Raw genomic sequence first — 12,828 nt, 5'->3', positions numbered from 1 at the left:
AGAGACCAGCCCGTTGTAGGCTCTTAGTCCACTATCTTCCATATCCAGGTTCTGAGAGACCAGCCCGTTGTAGGCTCTTAGTCCACTATCTTCCATATCCAGGTTCTGAGAGACCAGCCCGTTGTAGGTTCCTAGTCCACTATCTTCCACATCCAGGTTCTGAGAGACCAGCCCGTTGTAGGTTCCTAGTCCACTATCTTCCACATCCAGGTTCTGAGAGACCAGCCCGTTGTAGGCTCTTAGTCCACTATCTTCAACATCCAGGTTCTGAGAGACCAGCCCGTTGTAGGCTCTTAGTCCACTATCTTCAACATCTAGGTTCTGAGAGACCAGCCCGTTGTAGGTTCCTAGTCCACTATCTTCCACATCCAGGTTCTGAGAGACCAGCCCGTTGTAGGTCCCTAGTCCACTACCTTCAACATCCGGGTTCTGATAGACCACCCCGTTGTAGGCTCTTAGTCCACTATCTTCAACATACTGGACAAATCTCAGAGTTTCTTCCTGTTTGGAGCTCATCATTCTTCACAAGCAATCCGGCAACCTTCTGGAACGTATAATAGAGAAATGTTAATGACATAGTGGTGTTTCTGGTGTCTGGTGTCTGATGTCTGGTGGCTGGTGGCTGGTGGCTGGTTTCTGTGTCTGGTGGTCTACTGGGTTCGTTGCCTGTAAAGGGTTGTTAGTATCTGTGGCAGTTGTTGGTCAACGTTTCATCATTATTCCCGGAGCATGGGAAATGTACAATGCAAACCCAGGGACTGCGGTTGAAAATGAGCCGACTGGCTAAAACCGGCACTTTTACTGAAACGTTAATTAATGTGCACTGTCCCTGTACAAATACTCAAACGCACAAACAACTCTGGAGGGGTCCACTATCTAGTCGGTTTTTGTCCTAACTGTTTTCTCACGCTCTGATAAATGACTTCCATTGATCAAGAACTTACCGATGAAAGAAGGAAACCAAATGACACAGAACCGAATGACACAGAAGCTTTAGGGCAACAACAGTACTGAGAAATCCTTTAGGGTCATGCACCATGAACACAGGACATGCCGCATTGTGGTACTGATTGCATTTATGTGCATTCCTGGATTTACACGCAGAACTGCTGCGATTCCTGATCAAATAATTGGGCTTGTGCTTTAATCTGAATCTCTAAAAGATTATTCTTTATAGGATTCCTCCACAAACACTTGTGCGTCAGAGACGAGCTGCGTGAATTGGAATGCTCCATTGAAAAAAATACTTTTTCCTGACGTCAGTTCAACTGCGATCCCTTTGATTTCTTACTCTCAAGTGAGGAGAATGGATGGTGAATATAACACTGTTTACAGCCACATTCAAACATACCACTAATATAACACTGTTTACAGCCACACCACTGATATAACACTGTTTACAGCCACACCACTGATATAACACTGTTTACAGCCACACCACTAATATAACACTGTTTACAGCCACATTACTGATATAACACTGTTTACAGCCACACCACTAATATAACACTGTTTACAGCCACATTACTGATATAACACTGTTTACAGCCACACCACTAATATAACACTGTTTACAGCCACATTACTGATATAACACTGTTTACAGCCACACCACTAATATAACACTGTTTACAGCCACACCACTAATATAACACTGTTTACAGCCACACCACTGATATAACACTGTTTACAGCCACATTCAAACACACCACTGATATAACACTGTTTACAGCCACACCACTAATATAACACTGTTTACAGCCACACCACTGATATAACACTGTTTACAGCCACATTCAAACACACCACTGATATAACACTGTTTACAGCCACACCACTGATATAACACTGTTTACAGCCACACCACTAATATAACACTGTTTACAGCCACATTACTGATATAACACTGTTTACAGCCACACCACTAATATAACACTGTTTACAGCCACACCACTGATATAACACTGTTTACAGCCACACCACTAATATAACACTGTTTACAGCCACACCACTGAGCATCTAATGATGTGTTGTGGGATTCAATGTGTGTGTGTGTGTGTGTGTGTGTGTGTGTGTGTGTGTGTACCGGTAGGTGTGTGTAAATGCAAAGTGTATACTATGCTGTTTGAGGGAGTGAATGTGTGTGTGTACCGGTATGTGTGTTTGTATGTTTATGAGAGAGAGAGAGAGAGAGAGAGAGAGAGAGAGAGAGAGAGGGAGAGAAAGAGAGAGAGAGAGAGAGAGAGAGAGAGAGAGAGAGTCAGAGAGGTTGGAGAGAAGACAGATGGAGATTACATGGCCAACTCAGAGAGACCAGCATCTTCTGCATCACTATACCTCTACTGTCATTCGGTTCTGTCTAACCATGAATAACCTCAGTGTTGGGGTTAGTGGGTTTAACTGCATGTGGAGCAGTCGGTTCTGTCTATCCATGTATAACCTCAGTGTTGGGGTTAGTGGGTTTAACTGCATGTGGAGCAGTCGGTTCTGTCTATCCATGAATAACCTCAGTGTTGGGGTTAGTGGGTTTAACTGCATGTGGAGCAGTCGGTTCTGTCTATCCATTAATAACCTCAGTGTTGGGGTTAGTGGGTTTAACTGCATGTGGAGCAGTCGGTTCTGTCTATCCATGAATAACCTCAGTGTTGGGGTTAGTGGGTTTAACTGCATGTGGAGCAGTCGGTTCTGTCTATCCATTAATAACCTCAGTGTTGGGGTTAGTGGGTTTAACTGCATGTGGAGCAGTCGGTTCTGTCTAACCATGAATAACCTCAGTGTTGGGGTTAGTGGGTTTAACTGCATGTGGAGCAGTCGGTTCTGTCTATCCATTAATAACCTCAGTGTTGGGGTTAGTGGGTTTAACTGCATGTGGAGCAGTCGGTTCTGTCTAACCATGAATAACCTCAGTGTTGGGGTTAGTGGGTTTAACTGCATGTGGAGCAGTCGGTTCTGTCTATCCATGAATAACCTCAGTGTTGGGGTTAGTGGGTTTAACTGCATGTGGAGCAGTCGGTTCTGTCTATCCATGAATAACCTCAGTGTTGGGGTTAGTGGGTTTAACTGCATGTGGAGCAGTCGGTTCTGTCTATCCATTAATAACCTCAGTGTTGGGGTTAGTGGGTTTAACTGCATGTGGAGCAGTCGGTTCTGTCTATCCATGAATAACCTCAGTGTTGGGGTTAGTGGGTTTAACTGCATGTGGAGCAGTCGGTTCTGTCTATCCATGAATAACCTCAGTGTTGGGGTTAGTGGGTTTAACTGCATGTGGAGCAGTCGGTTCTGTCTATCCATGAATAACCTCAGTGTTGGGGTTAGTGGGTTTAACTGCATGTGGAGCAGTCGGTTCTGTCTATCCATTAATAACCTCAGTGTTGGGGTTAGTGGGTTTAACTGCATGTGGAGCAGTCGGTTCTGTCTATCCATGAATAACCTCAGTGTTGGGGTTAGTGGGTTTAACTGCATGTGGAGCAGTCGGTTCTGTCTATCCATGAATAACCTCAGTGTTGGGGTTAGTGGGCTTAACTGCATGTGGAGCAGTCGGTTCTGTCTATCCATGAATAACCTCAGTGTTGGGGTTAGTGGGTTTAACTGCATGTGGAGCAGTCAGTCCCGGTTCGCTACAGAGACTACTCGTTTTGAAAGGGAACAGTTTTGAATCACTGTCACAGACAGACAAGAGACAGATCTAAATGGCAGTGATGTAATTACAACTTGTAGCTGACGCGACAGTTAATACTGCATAAATGTACCTCATAGTTGAAGTTTATCGTTGATGCTCAAGCACAGAGTGCTCTTGCAGGATTCAAAACACTACTGGAGCTGAATTAAGCCTGCCTCTGTAATCCCTGTAAACCTGCAGCACTGCACTCAGCTTATTTATCACATTGTTTTTCAGTGAAACCTTGCAGCTGTTTGTCCTCCTCTGGTCTTACACATATTTTCTCTTTCTTTCCTCTCTTCAAATCAGATAAATCTGATGGAGAAGCTCTCAATCTATTCTGTTAAAAGGTTGTTCTGCAGCTCTGATGCTAACCCACATCCCCTCTTTCCCTCACTACCTCTCACTTTTTACTTTCCCGTCCTCTCCTCTCGTTGGCTGCAGCTGTTGGTTCTCCGAGCAGCAATTTTCTCAAAACAGAAATGACAGCGGCACACTATGTCCGTATCTAGGCAACGGTGTCACGGGAGAAGGGGATCTTCTCGATCGGTGTCAAAAATGTCACTGCCCGCGAACTCATTATACAGAGGATCAGGTAACAAAGGTAAATCCTATTAACTCAATGGCACTGCTAGGGAAAGGTGTGTGTATATACACGTGTGTGTGTGTGTGTGTGTGTGTGTGTGTGGGTGTGTGTGTGTGTGTGTGTGTGTGTGTGTGTGTGTGTGTGTGTGTGTGTGGGTGTGTGTGTGTGAATATATGCGTGGTGGTACTTACAGTGGAGCTGTGTCCCTGCTGGCTTGAGGAGGGCCAAAGCAACGTTCTCCAGGTGGGTCCAGTGCGAGCCGCAGAACAACTCAGACAGATCCCGGAGCACTTGTACAGAAAGCCACTTCAATCCACAGGGAAGCCCAGTAGCCATTGTACGCTCCCAACAGTTAGGCTTGCTCAAAGGAGTCCTCCAGGGCCAGGGCGGTGACAGGGGGTAGCGAGGCCTGTGGATGCCCAGGCCAGTGCTCCCTCCCCTGGGTAGCCAGAGAGACCCAAGGCCCCTGTCAAAACAATTCTAGACTCCAACACAGGGGCCAGCTTTACACTCATCTGCACACACATCGACAGACCCTACCAGCATCACACACATTGACAGACCCTACCATCATCACCCACACATGGACAGACCCTACCATCATCACCCACACATAGACAGACCCTACCAGCATCACACACTCCTTTTGACATGCAGCCACTTTCTGCCGACTGAACACAGACTCCGGCGGCTCCTAGTGGGTTTCTGTCTGAACCGATCCGATGAACTCTTGGCTGTCTGGTTGTGTGTGACCCTCAGAAGCAGTTAGTATCCGTAGTTGAGAAGCAGAGCGGTGTGTGTCAGGGGGGTGTTCAGTCAGAGCATCTCTCCACCGTCTCTCTCATCAACACAGAGCTCCACTAGCCTCAGCAGACCAGACCAGGCTTCATGAGCACGGATCACAAAGAACACGCCTACTCTACCTTCCTTCCTCCCAGCAAATCTCCTGCCTGCCTCCCTGCCTCTCTCTCTCTCTACTAGTATCTTTCTGCCCCCCCCATCCCCTCTGCCTCACTGTTGTCTTTCGGTCTATCTATCTGCTTTATACGGCCGCACTGCACTCACTGTGTGTCTGAATGTGTTTTTCTCTTTTCAGCACCACAGAGAGTTCTCTTACCAGCAGCCTGGGTTGGTGGGTTGGAGAAGAGGGCGAGGGTTGGGGTGGGGGGGGGGGGGGGGATCGGTTCCTCCACTATTGCCAGGGTGTGACCTCAATAAACACAGCCTCCTCTTACCTCTCCCTCCCTCTTCCCCGGCCCTCCCTTCAGCTTGTAAACAAGACACACACATACAAAAAAAACACAGCACAATGAATTCACTGAGTTACATTCACATGCATGTGTTCACACATGCATACCAAACAACAACTCTGTATGCACAAATGCAACAAAAACAACGAAAGCACATAGACAACATTTCAGAAAGCACAGAAAAAAACGAAACACATTTGCAGAACACAGCGTCAGCCCCATGTAACAATTTAAGCACAAAAATATCAATGTTAACTCTGAAACTTCCCTGGGGTAAGAATGTACGCAAAACAGTTAGAGTTAGTGTTGTTGTGTGTTTGTTATCCTACTGCTGCTAGCATCCTACTGCTGCTAGCGCTGTGTTTACAGTATGACTAACCGACATTGCTTTCCTGAAGGGAATACTATGTAGTTGTTTGTGTGCTGGGAGGGCCGGTTACGAGGCGCGGGTACAGGGGGGGCTTGTACGGATGGATTAACACTGTGGACACAAAGGGATTAGGGGAGTAGCGATCTGTTGTTTTCATCCGCACCCTCGCCCCTCCCCTAACTTTCCCCCTCTCTCGGTCTAAACACTCGGCTGCAGGAACAAGGAGGTGGAGGGAAACTGTGTCGGGACCAAAAATGAGTTGACAGAAGCAGGCGGTGGTGGAATTTAGGTTGGATTAGCAGTGAATTAGGGACGGCAGAGCAGGTAGGGAGCAGTAGGGGAGAGAAAGAGTCAGGGTTAAATGTCACAGTAGTGAGTTAGAGATCAGCAACAGTGTTACAATTGAGTTAGTTATAGGGAAAGGGGGGATACCTAGTCAGTTGTACAACTGAATGCATTCAACTGAATTGTGTCTTCTGCATTTAACCCAACCCCTCTGAATCAGAGATGTGCGGAGGGCTGCCTTAATCAACATCCACATCTTCAGCGCCCAGGGAACAGTGGGTTAACTGTCTTGCTCAGGGACAGAACAACAGATTTTCATCTTGTCAGCTTGGGGATTCGATGCAACAACCTTTTGACTGCTTTCTTAGTAGGCTACTTATAGGTGCTACTTATAGGTGTTATAACCACTAGGCTACCTGTCGCCCCAAGTTGCATGTTAAAGCTCTATAACCGAACATGAGAAAGTAAGTCAGCAGTTGAGAGAGAGTTTAGTTTTAGTACCCTTTTAGCCCTACAAAAAGGAGCCAGAGTAAATGTGGAAAGATGTGTATATAGGGACTAGCTTGTGTAGGTACAGTATGGTTCAGTACCCAAATGGAAAATGCCTATAAATAGCCTACTAAGAAAGCAGTCATATTTGAGGGCTAAGTACTTTGCTGTACAGATGACACTGGTTACTCTCTCAACACATAATTTGTAAATAACATCCTATAGCTCCAGACTCATATTATTACTAGTGGATGTAATCAAATCAAGCTTTATTTATACAGCACATTTCAGACATGGAAGGCAACACAATGTGCTTCAACAGGAAAAAAACGAATAAAAAACAATTACAATAAATAAACTGAAATATTTACTACTGAAGGAATTAAACCAAGGCCTCGTAACTTTTAAAGGGTGTATACATTGTGTTATGATAAACTGTAAGGTCTCCTCTGTGTGTGTGTGTGTGTGTGTGTGTGTGTGTGTGTGTGTGTGTGTGTGTGTGTGTGTGTGTGTGTGTGTGTGTGTGTGTGGTGTGTGTGTGTGTGTGTGTGTGTGTGTGTGTGTGTGTGTGTGTGTTAACACCTGTTTTGAGTGCTGTGCCCTTCAGACACTATCAGAAGGCGGAAACCGCCTACGCTCAGACTCCTCCTGTCTGGGCCCCACCGTGGCTGTCTGAGGTTCTGAAAACACAAGGCTGCCGCAGGCCTGATGAAAACAGCCACCTGTCAGAAGATGCTTGGACTCGTTCACCTTGTTATGACCCTATACTTGTGATGAAAGGTCAAGTTTCGGTCAAACCCACTTCTGAGCTTTTAATTGCTGACAAGATGGTTGCTGCTGTCAGGGGGCGGTTAGATTTATTCAAATGTTGTTGCCAGGGAAAGTCACGCGAGGGGAACTGGGGATGCTATAAGTTACAGGATGTCTTAAACACTTTACAGAACCTGGGGACAGCTATCATATACTGTACTCTGTACCAACTTCTGCCTACAATTGTATTACTAAAGGAGAATTGTAATACTTAAACATAGAGTCTGTGTTTCCTTTCTACTACAAATATATATAAGTTTGATAATTATATAGACCTGGTCATCTGTTGAAGATTTAAAAAATGTTTTTAACCTTTATTTAACTAGGCAAGTCAGTTAAGAACGAATTCTTATTTTCAATGATGGCCTAGGAACAGTGGGTTAACTGTCTTGTTCAGGGGCAGAACAACAGATTTTTACCTTGTCAGCTCAGGGATTTGATCTTGCAACCATTTTGGTTACTAGTCCATCACTCTAACCACTAGGCTACCTGCCTGCACCTAATTTTTTCAGAGGGGTTTTCCTGTTTCCGGTCACAACTTGCAGACTTGTTTACGCTGCTGTGCGTTTTTGTTGCCGATCTTACTTTGATACCTGACGGTTTTTTACTTTTTCATTACCGTATATTTTTACTTTTTCCCTCACTCAACTTTTTTCATTCAACTTTTTCACCCCGGAGGTTTTATCTGGACATGGTTCGTCAGGACTTCAAACAGCCGAAGCTAAGTAACATTAACATGATGCCTTCTAATTGCAGTCGTTGTACTTATAATATACAGGAGAACGATCGCCTTACGGCAAGGATAGCTGTGCTGCAAGCCCAGCTTCAGACGCGATCGTTAGGCAAGGGTAATTTCAGTGTAGGAAAGGATGAAACAGCGTCTGTGCCACCAGTAAGTACAGATAGTAACGTTAGTATAAACCCCCTCGCACGGTCCCCGCAGCCGGACATCTTTCTCATGGCTTCTGGAGGGAAACGCTGTAGGAATGCTCAACCGGTGTCGCTTATTCAGCCGACAGAAACTTTCAACCGGTTCTCCCCATTAAGCGAGTCGGAGTCGGAGGCCGAGACTTCTCTGGTCTCTACTCCTCCCGTTGTGGGGTCTGAGACGCCGACGGCTCCCACCATTAGCTCTGACAAATTGAAAACCCTAGTCATTGGCGACTCCATTACCCGCAGTATTAGACTTAAAACGAATCATCCAGCGATCATACACTGTTTACCAGGGGGCAGGGCTACCGACGTTAAGGCTAATCTAAAGACGGTGCTGGCTAAAGCTAAAACTGGCGAGTGTAGAGAGTATAGAGATATTGTTATCCACGTCGGCACCAACGATGTTAGGATGAAACAGTCAGAGGTCACCAAGCGCAACATAGCTTCAGCGTGTAAATCAGCTAGAAAGATGTGTCGGCATCGATTAATTGTCTCTGGCCCCCTCCCAGTTAGGGGGAGTGATGAGCTCTACAGCAGAGTCTCACAACTCAATCGCTGGTTGAAAACTGTTTTCTGCCCCTCCCAAAAGATAGAATTTGTAGATAATTGGCCCTCTTTCTGGGACTCACCCACAAACAGGACCAAGCCTGGCCTGTTGAGGAGTGACGGACTCCATCCTAGCTGGAGGGGTGCTCTCATCTTATCTACGAACATAGACAGGGCTCTAACTCCTCTAGCTCCACAATGAAATAGGGTGCAGGCCAGGCAGCAGGCTGTTAGCCAGCCTGCCAGCTTAGTGGAGTCTGCCACTAGCACAGTCAGTGTAGTCAGCTCAGCTTTCCCCATTGAGACCGTGTCTGTGCCTCGATCTAGGTTGGGCAAAATTAAAAATGGCGGTGTTCGCTTTAGCAATCTCACTAGTATAAAGACCTCCTCCATTCCTGCCATTATTGAAAGAGATTGTGATACCTCACATCTCAAAATTGGGTTACTTAATGTTAGATCCCTCACTTCCAAGGCAGTTATAGTCAATGAACTAATCACTGATAATAATCTTGATGTGATTGGCCTGACTGAAACATGGCTTAAGCCTGATGAATTTACTGTGTTAAATGAGGCCTCACCCCCAGGTTACATTAGTGACCATACCCCCCGTGCATCCGGCAAAGGCGGAGGTGTTGCTAACATTTACGATAGCAAATTTCAATTTACAAAAAAAAAAACAACAATGACGTTTTCGTCTTTTGAGCTTCTAGTCATGAAATCTATGCAGCCTACTCACTCACTTTTTATAGCTACTGTTTATAGGCCTCCTGGGCCATATGCAGTGTTCCTCACTGAGTTCCCTGAATTCCTATCGGATCTTGTAGTCATAGCAGATAATATTCTAATTTTTGGTGACTTTAACATTCACATGGAAAAGTCCACAGACCCACTCCAAAAGGCTTTCGGAGCCATCATCGACTCAGTGGGTTTTGTCCAACATGTCTCTGGACCTACTCACTGCCACAGTCATACTCTGGACCTAGTTTTGTCCCATGGAATAAATGTTGTGGATCTAAATGTTTTTCCTCATAATCCTGGACTATCGGACCACCATTTTATTACGTTTGCAATTGCAACAAATAATCTGCTCAGACCCCAACCAAGGAGCATTAAAAGTCGTGCTATAAATTCTCAGACAACCCAAAGATTCCTTGATGCCCTTCCAGACTGCCTCTGCCTACCCAAGGACGTCAGAGGACAAAAATCAGTTAACCACCTAACCGAGGAACTCAATTTAACCTTGCGCAATACCCTAGATGCAGTTGCACCCCTAAAAACTAAAAACATCTGTCATAAGAAACTAGCTCCCTGGTATACAGAAAATACACGAGCTCTGAAGCAAGCTTCCAGAAAATTGGAACGGAAATGGCGCCACACCAAACTGGAAGTCTTCCGACTAGCTTGGAAAGACAGTACCGTGCAGTATCGAAGAGCCCTTACTGCTGCTCGATCATCCTATTTTTCCAACTTAATTGAGGAAAATAAGAACAATCCGAAATTTCTTTTTGATACTGTCGCAAAGCTAACTAAAAAGCAGCCTTCGCAAATGGAGGATGGCTTTCACTTCAGCAGTAATAAATTTATGAACTTCTTTGAGGAAAAGATCATGATCATTAGAAAGCAAATTACAGACTCCTCTTTAAATCTGGGTATTCCTCCAAAGCTCCATTGTCCTGAGTCTGCACAACTCTGCCAGGACCTAGGATCAAGGGAGACACTAAAGTGTTTTAGTACTATATCTCTTGACGCAATGATGAAAATAATCATGGCCTCCAAACCCTCAAGCTGCATACTGGACCCTATTCCAACTAAACTACTGAAAGAGCTGCTTCCTGTGCTTGGCCCTCCTATGTTGAACATAATAAACGGCTCTCTATCCACCGGATGTGTACCAAGCTCACTAAAAGTGGCAGTAATAAAGCCTCTCTTGAAAAAGCCGAATCTTGATCCAGAAATTATAAAAAACTATCGGCCTATATCGAATCTTCCATTCCTCTCCAAAATTTTAGAAAAAGCTGTTGCACAGCAACTGACTGCCTTCCTGAAGACAAACAATGTATACGAAACGCTTCAGTCTGGTTTTAGACCCCATCATAGCACTGAGACTGCACTTGTGAAGGTGGTAAATGACCTTTTAATGACGTCAGACCGAGGCTCTGCATCTGTCCTCGTGCTCCTAGATCTTAGTGCCGCTTTTGATACCATCGATCACCACATTCTTTTGGAGAGATTGGAAACCCAAATTGGTCTACATGGACAAGTTCTGGCCTGGTTTAGATCTTATCTGTCGGAAAGATATCAGTTTGTCTCTGTGAATGGTTTGTCCTCTGACAAATCAATTGTAAATTTCGGTGTTCCTCAAGGTTCCGTTTTAGGACCACTATTGTTTTCACTATATATTTTACCTCTTGGGGATGTCATTCGAAAACATAAGGTTAAATTTCACTGCTATGCAGACGACACACAGCTGTACATTTCAATGAAACATGGTGAAGCCCCAAAATTGCCCTCGCTAGAAGCCTGTGTTTCAGACATAAAGAAGTGGATGGCTGCAAACTTTCTACTTTTAAACTCGGACAAAACAGAGATGCTTGTTCTAGGTCCCAAGAAACAAAGAGATCTTCTGTTGAATCTGACAATTAATCTGGATGGTTGTACAGTCGTCTCAAATAAAACTGTGAAGGACCTCGGCGTTACTCTGGACCCTGATCTCTCTTTTGAAGAACATATCAAGACTGTTTCAAGGACAGCTTTTTTCCATCTACGTAACATTGCAAAAATCAGAAATTTTCTGTCCAAAAATGACGCAGAAAAATTAATCCATGCTTTTGTTACTTCTAGGCTGGACTACTGCAATGCTCTACTTTCCGGCTACCCGGATAAAGCACTAAATAAACTTCAGTTAGTGCTAAATACGGCTGCTAGAATCCTGACTAGAACCAAAAAATTTGATCATATTACTCCAGTGTTAGCCTCCCTACACTGGCTTCCTGTTAAGGCAAGGGCTGATTTCAAGGTTTTACTGCTAACCTACAAAGCATTACATGGGCTTGCTCCTACCTATCTTTCCGATTTGGTCCTGCCGTACATACCTACACGTACGCTACGGTCACAAGACGCAGGCCTCCTAATTGTCCCTAGAATTTCTAAGCAAACGGCTGGAGGTAGGGCTTTCTCCTATAGAGCTCCATTTTTATGGAATGGTCTGCCTACCAATGTGAGAGACGCAGACTCAGTCTCAACCTTTAAGTCTTTACTGAAGACTTATCTCTTCAGTAGGTCCTATGATTAAGTATAGTCTGGCCCAGGAGTGTGAAGGTGAACGGAAAGGCTGGAGCAACGAACCGCCCTTGCTGTCTCTGCCTTGCCGGTTCCCCTCTTTCCACTGGGATTCTCTGCCTCTAACCCTTTTACAGAGGCTGAGTCACTGGCCTACTGGTGTTCTTCCATGCCGTCCATGGGAGGGGTGCGTCACTTGAGTGGGTTGAGTCACTGACGTGGTCTTCCTGTCTGGGTTGGCGCCCCCCCCCCCCTTGGGTTGTGCCATGGCGGAGATCGTTGTGGGCTATACTCGGCCTTGTCTTAGGACGGTAAGTTGGTGGTTGGAGACATCCCTCTAGTGGTGTGGGGGCTGTGCTTTGACAAAGTGGGTGGGGTTATATCCTGCCTGTTTGGCCCTGTCCGGGGGTATCATCGGATGGGGCCACAGTGTCTTCTGATCCCTCCTGTCTCAGCCTCCAGTATTTATGCTGCAGTAGTTTATGTGTCGGGGGGCTAGGGTCAGTCTGTTACATCTGGAGTATTTCTCTTGTCTTATCCGGTGACCTGTGTGTATTTAAATATGCTCTCTCTAATTCTCTCTTTCTCTCTTTCTGTCTTTCTCTCGGAGGACCTGAGCCCT

General features: G+C 45.4%; 1 protein-coding gene across 1 annotated transcript in view; it reads right to left on the bottom strand.

Moving 5' to 3' along the window:
* LOC106598217 (uncharacterized) overlaps nucleotides 1-5,325 on the bottom strand; it is a 43,084-nt gene extending 37,759 nt beyond the window's left edge. Inside the window, exon 1 of the mRNA XM_014189279.3 lies at nucleotides 4,436-5,325. The gene's annotated coding sequence lies outside the window, so the exon portion shown is untranslated. The remainder of the gene's footprint in view (nucleotides 1-4,435) is intronic.
* Nucleotides 5,326-12,828: the final 7,503 nt, after the last annotated feature.

Source organism: Salmo salar, chromosome 03 (genome assembly GCF_965601325.2).
Source record: "Salmo salar chromosome 03, fSalSal1, whole genome shotgun sequence".
Lineage (NCBI taxonomy): Eukaryota > Metazoa > Chordata > Actinopteri > Salmoniformes > Salmonidae > Salmo > Salmo salar.
Note: the sequence above shows the minus strand (reverse complement) of the source record. Positions and strands in the feature narration are given on the sequence as shown.